This window comes from Apium graveolens, chromosome 5 (genome assembly GCF_009905375.1).
Source record: "Apium graveolens cultivar Ventura chromosome 5, ASM990537v1, whole genome shotgun sequence".
Lineage (NCBI taxonomy): Eukaryota > Viridiplantae > Streptophyta > Magnoliopsida > Apiales > Apiaceae > Apium > Apium graveolens.
Genome location: NC_133651.1, coordinates 87,077,042 through 87,093,013, shown reverse-complemented (window position 1 = coordinate 87,093,013; position 15,972 = coordinate 87,077,042). Strand labels below are relative to the sequence as shown.

At 36.9% G+C, this 15,972-nt stretch overlaps 2 non-coding genes across 2 annotated transcripts; both read right to left on the bottom strand.

Moving 5' to 3' along the window:
• Positions 1-4,085: 4,085 nt before the first annotated feature.
• Positions 4,086-4,192, bottom strand: LOC141662754 (small nucleolar RNA R71). Its single transcript, XR_012550850.1, has one exon. It is a non-coding gene; the product is annotated as a small nucleolar RNA R71 (small nucleolar RNA).
• Positions 4,193-15,256: 11,064 nt separating this feature from the next.
• LOC141662951 (small nucleolar RNA R71) lies at positions 15,257-15,363 on the bottom strand. Its single transcript, XR_012551049.1, has one exon. It is a non-coding gene; the product is annotated as a small nucleolar RNA R71 (small nucleolar RNA).
• Between the last annotated feature and the right edge of the window lie 609 nt (positions 15,364-15,972).

The window sequence follows — 15,972 nt, the reverse complement described above, 5'->3', positions numbered from 1 at the left end:
CTTTAATTAGATATGCAGAATAAGTTGATTAATTGTAAATATAAGATGTCTTGTAATTCTGCATAAATGAAATGAAGTCAAGTGTCAAATAGCTACCCGACGGATGATCAACAAAGCTACCCGACGGATGATCAATAAGGCAACCCGACGGATGATAATCATGTATCAACGGATGATCAATTCAAACATCTGTTAACAGTGACAAGACAGTCACATGTGTCGAGTGTTTGCAAAAGGAATGTGACAGCCTATTCAGCTGGGTTTTTGAGAACAAAGAAGCTTTACCATTTTCATGCTATTATGAAGATATTCAAAGATGCTGGAATAGAGTAGTGAAGCAGCATGGTATTAGACTTGATAGGTTTTGTTTTATTATCTTGCCTTATTACTATGTAATCTTGGTGATATATAAACCAAGAGTAGCAAGTAGAACATAACAAGACTAAGCAAATACATTTCTCAGAGAAACAATTGTAAGCTGTATTATGTAGCATTTCTCTATAAGTTTAGTTGTTCATATTTGTAAGCAGCTGTGAGCTATTCAAGCTTCACAGGGTTTTCTTGATATATATCTATATATATATCTCTGGTGGATACATTCAAATCCACCAGAAAGTTTTTAAAGACTTGTGTTTTTATTACTTGTGTTTTGATTTATCTAACTATTCATTCCGCACTTTGCAAATTAAACACTTATATATTATTAAGTTAGAACCATTTTTCATTAATCTCAAAAAGTAGTTAGAATTACATTCAACCCCCCCTTCTGTAATTCTTGTTGTATTGTTAGGGACTAAGAATTGGTATCAGAGCAAGCTCTTGAAGCACAAAGAGTTTAAAGATCATAACAAACAATAAAATGAACGAGAAGGATGTTAGAGTCAAGATTCCTTTTCTGGACAAAGATAATTACCATCACTGGAAATTAAAGATGCATCTTCATTTACTTTCTCAAGATGATGCCTATGTGGATTGCATAGAGAGAGGTCCTCATGTACAAATGAGAGCTGCAACTGGAAATGAGCCATCGGTTCCCAAGCCAAGACATGAATGGTCAGATCCTGATATTGAACAAGTCAGGAAAGACAAGAAGGCCATGAATATCTTATTCAATGGAGTTGATGGTGACATGTTTGACAACATCATCAATTGCAAGACAACCAAGGAGTTTGGGACACCATTCAAATAATTTGTGATGGCATTGAACAAGTTAGAGAAAATAAGATGTAGTTACTAATTCAGCAATATGAACATTTCCACTGTGAAGAAGGTGACTCTCACTGATATCTTTAGTAGATTTCAAAAGCTACTAAATGCTCTGAAGCTGCATGGAAGAGTCTACCAAACCAAAGTTTCTAACCTCAAATTCCTGAGATCCCTTCCAAAAGAATGGAAACCAATGACAGTCTCCCTGAGAAATTCACAAGAATACAAGGAGTTTACACTAGAGAGACTGTATGGCATTCTAAAGACTTATGAGCTTGAAATAGAGCAAGATGAAAGAATAGAGAAAGGGGAAAAGAAAGGAGGGTCCATTACACTGGTTGCTGAGTTAGAGAAAGAGAAGGAGATGAAGATAGAAGCTGTTGAGTCTACTTCAAAGAGCTGTGAAAACAAGGGCAAGGGGCTGGTAGTAGAAAATGAAGATTCTTTGAGCCAGGATGATATGGATGATATTGATGAACATCTTGCATTTCTTTCCAGAAGATTTTCCAAGCTCAAGTTCAAGAAGAATTTTGGAGCAGCGAAGCCAAATAGAAACATGGTGGATAAATCAAAATTCAAGTGTTTCAAATGTGGCTTGGCAGGGCACTTTGCCAGTGAGTGTAGAAATTCAGATTCCAGCAAGAAGAAGTTTGAGCCTGTGGATTATAAACAAAAGTATTTTGAGTTGCTCAAACAAAAGGAAAGGGCCTTTATTACACAAGAAAATGACTGGGCAGCAGATGGTCTGGATGAGGATGAGGATGTCAGCTATGTCAATCTAGCCCTAATGGTCAAGTCTGATGAAATAGAGACAAGTTCTTCAAGTAATCAGGTAATCACTGATAAGTGGCATTTTATACCACTTAGAATGTCTTATAATGGCTTGAATTGATGTATTGAAATCAAGTATTTTGTGTATTTGATGCGTTTTTCTAGTGTTTTTGCATTTCAGGATATAACTTGCGTATTTAGGGAGATTTCATCATAATAAGCTTAGGGAAGTACTTGGAATCAGTTACAGGGAGTTGTGCGAAGAAATCAACAAAATCAGGAGCAAAAAGATGATTTTTCCAGAAACTGTGCAGGCGCCCGCCTGGGATGTGCAGGCGACCGCCTGGAGATGCAGGCGCCCGCGTGGGAACTGAGGCGGCCGCCTGGGGTCATAATTTTAGAATCTGGATTTTCTAATTTGACTTCTATTGGGCTTCTGATGGCGCTGTCTCTTGTGGACTCTTATATAAACCTTATGGGAAGACGATTTCAAGAAGAGAGAGGCCTGGGAGAGCAATAAGAAGACCTAGAGAGGACGAGAAGGCTACGGAGAAGAAGAATCTTATTTTCTTCAAAATAGTTGATACTTGGATGCTCGTTTTTGATTTGTTCTTGAACCCTAACACTCTTATATTGTTTATTATTATGCTTTCATTAGAACTCACATTGATGATGAGTCCGATTATGGCCTAATCGTTATCGTGGGGTTCTAACGGATTTACTTATGGATTTTTATAGTTAATTTGTTTTGATATCTTGGTGTGTGGTAATTGATTGATATCCTAGTATTGGTTGTGCTTATTCGTCTTATGTGCGTAGCTAACATATAAGATAGCCTGTTAATCTCTTGTGAAGCGACAGTAAATCTTGAGATTTAGAACTTGCCATGCTAGCACAGGTTCATGTATTTGTATTGCATGATTTGTAGGTAACTCTAACCGTTTTACTTACCCTATGTAATCAAGATAGGTAACTTGTACTTAAACCGTTATGTTGTCAAATTCTATAGATATATAGGGTCTCAATATAATTGGTGCCTATTCAGCTTCTATCTCTTTTGTGGATGTCTGGTAGAATGGTATTCGTGCAATGAAAATTGGCGTTTATCAGTTTCGTGTTATCTGATTAGTGTCATCACCATCACATGCTAAGGTTAAGAATGAAAAGGCTATTGAATGAAGTAGTAATGAAGTTAGAATCCCATATTTGTCATATATAGTAATTTAACCTTAATTATCTTAGTTAATGTTAGTTAGTATAATCTATTAGTTAATCAATCTTAAGTTTTATTGTCTTGACATTGAGAAGTAATCATACATTGGTGAGTAAGTGTTAATTGAATATAATTAATCAGAGTCTCTGTGGGAACGAACTAGAAATCATTCATAGAACTTGCGAACACGTATACTTGCGTGAATTATTAGCGCATGCTTTTTTCCTAACAAAGTTTTTGGCGCCGCTGCCGGGGACTCGGTGTTAATTTGTTTAGTTTATGTACTTGCCATCAGTGGTCATTAGGACTCATTGATTAAGACTTGTTACTTATTATTTCCGGTTGTGTTTCAGGTACTCTAGCAAGCGTTTATGCAAACACGTTCTCGCACTCGCAAGAGGACTCTAGATACAGCTGAGGAGACAGATCCACTTCTTGACATTCCGGAGAAGTTAGATTTGAAGATTCGGATAAAGAGAGTGAAAAGAAAGAACCGGTAATCATGGGTGATCGTATAGTTCCAGCAGATCCAGCTCTTATGGACTTTTCTCGGCCTAAAATTGATGACATTCAGTCGAGCATCATTCATCCGGCTATTCAGGCTAATACTTTTGAAATCAAGCCTGTCACTATTCAGATGGTGCAAAATTCTGTTTCTTTCGGAAGTGCTGCGACTGAAGATCCTAACATGCATATTAGGAATTTTGTCGAGATCTGCATTACTTTCAAATATAATGGTGTTACTGATGAGGCTATCTAGCTGAGGCTTTTCCCATTCTCTCTGAGGGATAAAGCTAAGGACTGGTTACATTCTCTACCAGCTGGGTCCATCACTACTTGGGAAGATCTTGCGCAAAAGTTTCTGGTGAAGTTCTATCCAATGGCCAAGACTACAACTATGAGGAGTGCTTTTACTCATTTTATGCAGCAACCAACAGAATCTATGTGCGAAGCTTGGGAGCGCTATAAGGAGATGTTGAGAAAGTGTCCATATCATGGTATGCCTGACTGGATGGTGATCATTGGGTTCTACAATGGTTTGGGGGCCCAATCTCGGCCCATGCTCGATGCAGCTGTTGGAGGCGCCTTATGGGCCAAAAGTTATACTGAGGCCTATAATCTCATTGAAACTATGGTTACAAACGAGCATAAAAACCTAAATCAAAGGATGATGCTTGAGAAGGTAGCAGGTATTCTGCAAGTTGATGCAGCTACAGCTATTGCAGTGCAGCTCCAAGTGCTGTTTATGAAGGTCGATTCTTTAGCTAGCTATGGAGTCAATCAGATAGCTATTGTCTGTGAGCTTTGTGCAGGTTCTCATGCTACGGATCAGTGTTCACTTGTTAATGAATCTGTTCAGTATGTGAACAATTATCAGTGACCGCAGCAGCCTGTGCCAGCTACTTATCATCCTAATAACAGAATTCATCCCAATTTCAGCTAGAGCAACAATCAGAATGCTGTTCAGCAACCATATCAGCAAGCTGTAAGTAAACAGTTTAATCCACCTGGATTCCAGCAACCTCAATAATATGCTCAAGGGCCATCATATCCTCAACAAGGAGGTGCTGCTCCACCTTCTAGTGCTGATTTCGAGGAGCTAAAGCTGTTGTGCAAAAGTCAGGTTGTTTCTATCAAGACCTTGGAGAATCAAATCGGTCAATTAGACAATACCTTGCTCAATCGTCAACCTGGCACACTTCCCAGCGATACTAAAGTGACAGGTAGGAAGGAAGCTAAGGAGTAAGTCAAAGCTGTTACCTTAAGGTCTGGAAAAGTTGATGATGCTGAAAAAGCAAAAGATGGTGAAGCTAAAGTTGTAGATGAAGAAGAAAAGGAAAAGGAGAAAGAGGGGGAACGAATGAAGACTACTGTTGAACACACTTTGCCTGAGGGTAATACAAGAGATAAACAACTCTATCCTCCACCACCATTTCCTAAGCGATTGCAAAACCAAAAGCTGGATAAGCAGTTTGGTAAGTTTCTGGAGGTGTTCAAGAAACTTCCCATCAACATACCTTTCGCTGAGGCTCTAGAGCAAATGCCTAGTTATGCGAAATTCATGAAAGGTATTCTTTCAAGGAAGGTGTAACTGGATGATCTTGATACCGTTGCTCTGATAGAAGAGTGCAGTGTTGTGCTGCAACGAAAGTTACCACCAAAGCTTAAGGATCCAGGTAGCTTCACCATTCCTTGCACCATTGGCAAGTTGTCATTCGACAAGTGCCTTTACGATTTGAAAGCAAGTATACATCTGATGCCGTTGTCTATCTTCAAAAAGCTGAAATTGCCTGAGCCGAAGCCCACCTACATGTCTCTATAATTGGCTGATCGTTCAATTACATACCCATGTGACATTGTGGAGGACGTGCTAGTGAAGGTGGACAAGCTCATCTTCCCTGCTGACTTTGTAATTCTTAATTTCGAGGAAGATGAGAAGATACGCATTATTTTGGGAAGACCATTCTTAGCTACAGGCTGAACTATGATTGATGTGCAAAAAGGAAAGCTTATGATGAAGGTGCATGATCAAAAGGTCACTTTTAATGTGTTCAAGGAAATAAAGTTACCTACGGCTAAAGAGGAGTGCTTCGAAGTAGAGCAATTTCCAAAGTCAGTTATTGATGACAAGGAAGGAGCAGAACAACTGCAGGTTTTGAATGCACCTCCTTAGAAGAGGAAGTTGGATATGCCATTCGATTCTCTTGGGTTAGCAGAGATGAAAATTTCTCAAGAGCATCTCGAGCCGTGTATTGAAGAAGCTCCCACACTTGAGCATCACCCACTACCAGATCACTTGAGTTATGCATTCTTAGGTGCACCACATGATAAGGGCTTGGGATATATTTTCGATGATGTAGAGGGTAGCCAAACGAACCCTCAAATGCCTACAGAGGGTTCTTCTCATGTGCAACAGGTAGTTGATAAGACTGGTGTTGGTTGTGGCGCCCTCCAAACCCGGGTCAGAAGTTTGGGGTCCACACACACACAATTTATAACCTGCTTATAACAATAATAAAGATAATAATAATAATATGCAGTGACCCTACTTACCAACTACCACGGACCGCAACAGGTTAATTTATGCACACAAGCCAAACACACTTACTTATATTACAATCATTCGAATCCCAACTATTCCAACTCAGAACTGAGTATTAAACATTATTACAACTTTTACAAACTTAAATTATCCCAAAAGAAGCCTACTAGCTCAACTTGATCAACCTGACCCTAGCTCTTGCGCTGGACTGGGGATCCTCGGTACCAACCGGTTCCTTCTTAACTGGAAAAGAACATAAACAACATCGCACAAATGAGCTAACTAGCTCAGCAAGTCACAATGACAAAACTGAGAATAATGATCATCAGGTGAATATGGTTATGATAACAAGTGAACAATAGATTATGATTTAGAATTGGATATTATATTTTCATTTTAAAAACCAAGGTTAGGCTGCTGATCAGTCACGCACTAACCCCGAGCAAAGCACACATCACTGCTCTAACTACTGGATCCAAGGCACACATTGGCCTAACTTGACCATTATATGGTCTGACCACGAATCTGGTCCACAATTTTATAAAAACAATCCAATTCTAACATAATAACAGAATAAACAGTAATAAGTAATAAACAGAATTATTAACAACATTAGACGTTCAATAATGAAAATGGTTTCAATCTGCATAAGGATCAATATGGCATTTTTAAAGCATGGATGCTAAGTAGTGAAAGAATTGGATAGCAAAGGAAACAATATTTCAAGGTTTAAAGGATTTGGCATTTCAAAGCATAAGATACATTAGTTTGAGTGTGTAAGCAATCTGGTTCAGTGTTTGATATTTAGTTTGTATGTATTTGTGGAGTAGTATCGTATATTTGAGGTTCGTATTTGGGTATACAACAATCAATGGTCTAGAAAAAATCAGGTTTACGGCTCAAGATCAATAACTGGAATCAGGGTTTAGGGTTCAGTGCTTCAAAGCACTTGCAATATAGAACAGGACTATCAATCAATACAACATCTCGAGAAAGTTCAGAACACATGCCTGGTACTAGCTTACTACACTGCACTCGCTTTCAATCACCACTGTCTTACTCCTTGACTACCTGTTTCCCTTTCCTACGCCTTGCCTCTTCTGATCACATATCATAAGCATCTATCAATATTCAACTCATACGATTCTATTCGACACATACTTCTATCTACCCTTCGTTACACCCAAATTCGATTAACGGATTGAAAGTTACGCAATAAACAAGTAAACATCGAATATATAGACCGACAGTTAACCAAGAAGTCACATATAGCACATAACACATCACATAATTAATGATATATCATTTATAAAGAAGTCTCGGGTCATAAACAGGCTTTCGGGTATTTAAAATGATTTTTAAAACATTTTTCAGAATTAAAACGGGTCGTTGGATCAATTTCGAAGTAATAAACAGGGTTCGATTGGCCCAATCTGGCTTCAAAACAATTTTATAATAATTATCGAGCCTTGAAAATAATTTAGAATAATATTTTAAAGCTCGAAACTATTTTTCGGAATTTTTAAATTATTTTTAAATAATTAAATCTAATTAAATAATTAATTAAAATCAATCAATAATTAATTAAATCAATTAATCAATTAATTTTTGAATTAATTGACTAATTAATCAATTAAAAATTAACTGAAATTAATTAACTAATTAATTCAGATTTATTTTTGAATTAAAAATAATTTTTGGAATTAAAATAATAATTTTTAGAATTTTCAGAAATTAAAATCGAATTTTTATAATAAAAATAAATAGGGAATATAATTTTTGAATATTTTTAAAACAGGAATCCAAAATTTGCAAGTTCTGGAAACCTCAGGGACCTAACTGTTTCGTTTTCAAAACCTCAGGGACTGAAATGCAATTTTGCAAAGTTCACCGTCGAACTTCGCCGGAAAATACCCTGTCTCGCCGGAGAAGGCGATTCAGGCACAGTCACACCACCACAAGCTCCAGAATTAAACTACATATCACCAGGAATCTATGCATGCAATCAAAACACATCAATAAGCCCAGACTTGGCCGGAAATTGGCCAAGAACATTGCTAGTTTCCGACGAACATCGTAAATCTTCAAAACACAACTCCCTTCGAATCACTAATCCTCCGTTAACGAGTTATATACCGGTCGATTGCAAATTTCATAAGGAACACAACCCACTATAAATCAACAACTAATAACCCCTAAATCAAAAATCCCCAAATTTCAATTGAAAACATTCATATGGGTTATAAACCCTAATTTCAAAATTCAAAAATTAAACTCAATTTTGAACATGTTATTGAACTTCAAATCAGATGTATGACATATGAAAATCATCAGGAAAACAAGCTCTACAACATGCAATCATCAAATCATACAAACAATCATCCGAACTGAAATTCATATTTTTAATAAAAATAATTCGAAATTAAATAAAAATATAGAAAAATAACCTTGATTTCTGCAGTAAAACGAAGCTCAGAATCTAATAGTACTCCTCAAATCCTTCGTTTTGGTTACTCAAGCTTTGAAAACAGAGATCAATAACACCTTCGATTTGTGGTTTGATTTTCAGAAGATTATATGAATATAAGGTTTTTCTCTGGAAAATTATATATTTAGCTGACTGCAAATGATTTTGATACGAAATAAAATACGGTAAAAGGCTATTTATAATTACGGAAAATTAGTATCCCGTTGGATCATTCCGGATATAAAACGGTACATTTATTTGTAAAAACTGATCCAAACGGTATCGGTTTTCGGGATAATTATCCAAATTAGTACAATTTATACTGCGGTCTTGGTCTCAGCGCCTGGTTACACGTACTACGAGGTGATAATTGTGATAGTTTAATAAAAAGCTCCCGTTTACCGAAAATACGAGTTTTATTGATTTACCGAAACGAATATTGTATCGAAAATGTTACGCCGGGACCCGCGCAGGACAAACCGTACGCCGGATCGAAAAAGTCAAAACATGGAAAATGCTCGGAATATTACAATTAGGTTAGGAAGGAGTTTTCGGAAGAGTTTCGGGTTCTAAAAACGTAACAACGAATGACGTCGGTTGGTTCCCGTTTTTATAAAATAGATTTTAAATACCCGTAAAAAGATTTTATAAAATTCATATGATTCCTATAAATTCATAAATCAACATAAAAATAATTAGGAAGATATGACAATTATCTATATTTTATTTTGGACATATAAAAATTAAAATACTCAATTAATAATATTTTTAAACATCCAAACACATTTAACTCTTAACAAATAATTCACAGAATAGATACGGAACACATATAATAATTATTTATTAGAAAAAATAATTACACGTTATATCCCGAATATTACATTGGAAATGAGCAGTACATGCGAGTAATTAGGCGTATGGAGGCCATGCACGACATTCACCGTCATTTTGCTGCAGATTTGACACAGGATTTGGGAACTATTTTCTGAGACACTGATGTCAAGGTTGATTGGCCACCTGATCCTCCACCCGACGAGGGTGATTCTTCCGCTAACTAGGTATACCCTGTGTTCCTTTCTATTACCTTCACTGGGGACAGTGAAGAATTTAAGTTTGGGGGTGGTAGTTAAGGAACATATTTGTGTGTGTGTCATGTAGTTGCATATTATAGTTGCATATTTTTGCCATATAGTTTTTTTTAGTTTTATCATGTCATATAGCTCATGCATATACCATGATCCCTTTTGTGTTGCTTTACCAATTGATATGTAATATTGATGCGAGTGTAGTGATAACGTTAGAGTGATGTTGAATCTTGTTAGGTTGACATGCATGCTAGAAACACTTTTAATTTCACTAAGTCTTAGAGTATGCTTATGGACTATATTGTTGTCATAGTTTGATGATTTTTGAGGTTAATCTATTACTTATGCTTAGAATATATGATAGGCTCTTAATGATAAAGGCATGAAAAGATAAAATTGGAGTAAAAATTGGAATTCATTGCTAGTCGTGGCTAGGCGTCAAATGGCTAGTAGTTGGCTCGTATTGTAAGCGAGTAGTCTAGGGTTGAGCAAGATGGAGCGAAACGCACTTGCTCAGAAATTCAAAAAAAAAAGCAAAGAAAAAAAAGATAAAAGAATAAAAAATATGGTTTAATGCATAATTGATCATGAGTGAGCTCTTTGGTATTCGATTTATTAAGTTCTTAGGGGAATTTGTGCCTAGTGACCTAAGGCTTTTATAGTCTGGGATCCGCTAACCTAATGCTCGCTAAATGGATGCCATTGCATAAGTCTTTTGTGGTCCTAACTCATTGCACGATCAAATAAGCATTTGTTTATTGTGTTGAATAAAAGCATGATTCCGTAAATAAGCTCCAGTGATCTTAAAATGTTATAAGTCATTTTGTGTCTAGAATATATTCTTCGTATAATCTTGTGATTGCCTTGAGGATAATTGAGTTATGATAATTGATCTAGTTTCGACGCATATCTGTTAAGCATTCGCACACACCACATTTCTAGTTGTATGATAGCTTGCTTGATCTGATTGATCTTTAGTCGCCTAATTGCATTTATTGAGATGTCATGTGTTGGTTGGTTTAGTCATCGCGATGGGGATCGCCGCATTTCATGTAGTTTGCATTCATGCATGTTTTTATTTTGTTTTTGAGTCTGTGACGCTTGAGGACAAGCATCAATTTAAGTTTGGGGGTGTGATACGTGGCATTTAATACCACTTAGAACGTCTTATAATGGCTTGAATTGATGTCTTGAAATCAAGTATTTTGTGTATTTGATGTGTTTTTCTAGTGTTTTTGCATTTCAGGGTATAACTTGCGTATTTAGGGAGATTTCATCACAATAAGGCTGGGGAAGTACTTGGAATCAGTTGCAGGGAGTTATGCGAAGAAATCAGCAAAATCAGGAGCAAAAAGTTGATTTTTCCAGAAACTGTGCAGGCGCCCGCCTGGGATGTGCAGGCGACCGCCTGGAGATGAAGTCGCCCGCGTGGGAACTGAGGCGGCCACCTGGGGTCGTAATTTTAGAATCTGTATTTTCTAATTTAATTTCTATTGGGCTTCTGACGATGCTGTCTCTTGTGGACTCTTATATAAACCTTATGGGAAGACGATTTCAAGAAGAGAGAGGCCTGAGAGAGCAATAAGAAGACCTAGAGAGCACGAGAAGGCTACGGAGAAGAAAAATCTTATTTTCTTCAATATAGTTGATACTTGGATGCTCATTTTTGATTTGTTCTTGAACCCTAGCACTCTTATATTGTTTATTATTATGCTTTCATTGGAACCCACGTTGATGATGAGTCTGATAATGGGCTAATCATTATCGTAGGGTTCTAACGGATTTACTTGTGGATTTTTATAGTTAATTTGTTTTGATATCTTGGTGTTTGGTGATTGATTGATATCCTAGTATTAGTTGTGCTTATTCGTCTTATGTGCGTAGCTAACATATAAGATAGCCTGTTAATCTCTTGTGAAGCGACAGTGAATCTTGAGATTTAGAACTTGCCATGCTAGCATAGGTTCATGTATTTGTATTACATGATTCGTAGGTAACTCTAACCATTTTACTTGCCTTATGTATTCAAGATAGATAACTTGTACTTAAATCTTTATGTTGTCAAATTCTATAGACATATAGGGTCTCAATATAATTGGTGCCTATTCAGCTTCTATCTCTTTTGTGGATGTCTGGTAGAATGGTATTCGTGCAATAAAAGTTGGCGTTTATCAGCTTCGTGTTATCTGATTAGTGTCATCACCATCACATGCTAAGGTTAAGAATGAAAAGGCTATTGAATAAAGTAGTAATGAAGTTAGAATCCCATGTTTGTCATATATAGTAATTCAACCTTAATTATCTTAGTTAATATTAGTCAGTATAATCTAATAGTTAATCAATCTTAAGTTTTATTGTCTTGACATTGAGAAGTAATCATACATTGGTGAGTAAGTGTAATTAAATATAATTAATCCGAGTCTCTGTGGGAACGAACTAGAAATCATTCTATATTACTTGTGAATGCGTATACTTGCATGAATTATTAGCGCATGCTTTGTAACTAACAATCACCACTAACCTTGCACATTTATCTAAAGCTGAGTGTAATGATGCAATAAATGACATGTCTACAGAATTATATCATTTGCGTGTTACACTTAAGTCCCTCACTAAGGAAAATGCTACTATAAAAGAAAACAATTTGTTTTTAAGCGAGAGGAATAATGTGCTAGAGTCTCAGTTTATTGAATTTGAAAATTTAAGAATAGAATGTAAGATTGCTAAGGATGAATTAACTGAGTCCTTAAAGAAAGAAGAGATTTTGAAGAAGCAGCTTGAACGAGAACAGGAGGTGATATAGGCATGGAAATCATCTAGAGATGTTCATGCTCAAATCACCAAAGTTCAAGGTATTGAGTCCTTCTGTGATGCAGCCTGGAAAAAGAGTAAAGAGAAGCTAGAATCCAATTTGGTTAAAGGATTGCTAACAGATGTAGACTTGACGGATGATGAGAGTCATCCGTCGGATAATCAAAAAGGTTATCCGTCGAGTGACATAAATCCTCATCCGTCGGCTGTAAGCAAACCTGTGAGTAAAGCCAAACTTGCCAAGTTAAATGAAAAATATGGATCCGTTTCCAAAAACTTTATTTCAGGAGAATCTAGTCAAGTGGAGAAGGAAAAAAAAGTGAATATTGGTCATCTATCCATCAAGCAATTGAATGACAAACTAGAAAAGATTGAGGTTAAAACAGGGGCTAAAAAGAAAAACAATAGAAATGGTAAAGTAGGGATTAACAAACATAACAACTACACACCTGATAAATATACTCCAAGAAAAATCTGTGTTAAGTGTGGTAGTGTTAATCATATATCTGTTAATTGCAAACTAACTATGCCTACTTCCATGACTATACCTGATAAGTGGCATTTTATACCACTTAGAACGTCTTATAATGGCTTGAATTGATGTCTTGAAATCAAGTATTTTGTGTATTTGATGTGTTTTTTTAGTGTCTTTTCATTTGAGGGTATAACTTGCGAATTTAGGGGGATTTCATCAAAATAAGCCTAGGGAAGTACTTGGAATCAGTTGCGGGGAGTTATGCGAAGAAATCAGCAAAATCAGGAGCAAAAAGTTGATTTTTCCAGAAACTGTCTAGGCGCCCACCTGGGATGTGGGGCGACCGCCTGGAGGTGCAGGCGCCCGCTTGGGACCTGGGGCGGCCGCTTGGGGTTGAGAAAATTAATTCTGGATATTAATTCGTATTTTACTGGGTTTCTGACGGTGCTGTTTCTTGTGGACTCTTATATAAACCTACTTGAGAAACGTTTCACAATAACAAGCAACAAAGAATAAGTATCAATCAAGCAAGGAGCAATGAAAGAAGATTAAGAAGACCATTTTAGCACACCGCAACGAAGACTAGGAAGCATACGTTATCTTGTGATTCTTTTATTCGTTGTAACAATGGATGCTAGTTTTCTTTACTTTGAACCTTAATACTCTTGTGACGTACTTTGATTTTAATAAGTATTTTTATTAGTTTATATTGTTGTGTTATTATCATATTTTCATATGAACACATGGTGATGATGAGTATCATGGGCTAATCATGATCATGGGATCGTAGCGGATTTACTATGGATTTCTTTAGTTAATTGTTTAATACCTTGGTATGTGATGGTTGTATGATATCTAGTGTAGGTTGTGCTTATTCGTCTTATGTGCGTCGCGGACATATAAGATAGCCTGTTAATCTCTTGTGAAGTGAAAGTGAATCTTTAGATTTAGAACTTTCCATGCTAGCATATGTTCATGTATTGTATGCATGATTAGGGGGTAACTCTAACCATTTTACTTGCCTTGTGTAATCATAATGAATAACTTGCGCTTAAATCGTTATGTTGTCAAATTCTGTAGACATATAGGGTCTCAACATAATTGATGCATATTCAACTTCTATCTTAATTGTGGATGCTTGGTAGAATGGTACTTGTGCAACGAAAGTTGGCTTTTATCAGTTCCGTGTTGTTCGATTAATGTCATCACCGTTACATGCTAAGGGTAATAACAATGACTATTAAAGGAAGTAGTAATGAAGTTATGATCTCATGTGTGTTTAATACTGTTAATTCAATTGTTAAATTAAGTGTTTAATTCTCGTAGTTAATCATAGTTAATAATTAGTTATTAAACTTAAGTATTATTGTCTTGACATTGAGAAGTAATCATACATTGGTGAGTAAGTGCTAATTAAATATAATTAGTTTGAGTCTCTGTGGGAACGAACTAGAAATTATTCTATATTACTTGCGAACGAGTAGACTTGCGTGAATTATTAGCGCATGTTTTGTGCCTAACAAGTTTTTGGCGCCACTGCCGGGGACTCGGTGTTAATTTGTTTAGTTTATGTACTTGCCATCAGTGGTCATTAGGACTCATTGATTAAGACTTGTTACTTATTATTTCCGGTTGTGTTTCAGGTACTCTAGCGAGCATTTATGCAAACACGTTCTCACACTCGCAAGAGGACTCTAGATACGGCTGAGGAGACAGACTCAGTTCTTCATATTCCGGAGAAGATAGATTTTGAAAATTCGGATAAAGAGAGTGAAAAGAAAGAACCGGTAATCATGGGTGATCGTATAGTTCCAGCAGATCCAGCTCTTATGGACTTTTCTCGGCCTAAAATTGATGACATTCAGTCAAGCATCATTCATCCGTCTATTCAGGCTAATACTTTTGAAATCAAGTCGGGCACTATTCAGTTGGTGCAAAATTATGTTTCTTTTGGAGGTGCTGCGACTGAAGATCCCAACATGCATATCAGGAATTTTATCGATATCTGCAGTACTTTCAAATATAATGGTGTTACTGATGAGGCTATCAAGCTGAGGCTTTTCCCATTCTCTCTGAGGGATAAGCTAAGGACTGGTTACATTCTTTACCAGCTGGGTCCATCACTACTTGGGAAGATCTTGCGCAAAAATTTATGGTGAAGTTTTATCCAATTGCCAAGACTGCGGCTATGAGGAGTGCTCTTACTCAGTTTACGCAGCAACCAACAGAATCTATGTGCGAAGCTTGGGAGCGCTATAAGGAGATGTTGAGAAAGTGTCCACATCATGGTATGCCTGACTGGATGGTGATAACGGGGTTCTACAATGGTTTGGGGGCCCAATCTAGGCCCATGCTCGATGCAACTGCTGGAGGTGCTTTGTGGGCCAAAAGCTATATGAAGCCTATAATCTCATTGAAACTATGGCTGCAAACGAGCATCAAAACCCAACTCAAAGGATGATGCCTGGGAAGGTAACAGGCATTTTAGAAGTTGATGCAACTACAGCTATTGTAGCGCAACTCCAAGCGCTGTCTATGAAGGTCGATTCTTTAGCCAACTATGGAGTCAATCAGATAGCTATGATCTGTGAGCTTTGTGCAGGCTCTCATGATACGGATCAGTATTTTCTTGTTAATGAATCTGTTCAGTATGTGAACAATTATCAGCAACCGCAGCAGCCTGTGACAGATACCTATCATCCTAATAACATAAATCATCCCAATTTCAGGTGGAGCAAGACTCAGAATGTTGTTCAGTAACCATATCAGCAAGCTGTAAGTAAGCAGTTTAATCCACCTAGATTCCAGCAACCTCACCAATATGCTCAAAGGCAATCATATCCTCAACAAGGAGGTGCTACTCCACCTTCTAGTGCTGATTTCGAGGAGCTAAAGCTATTA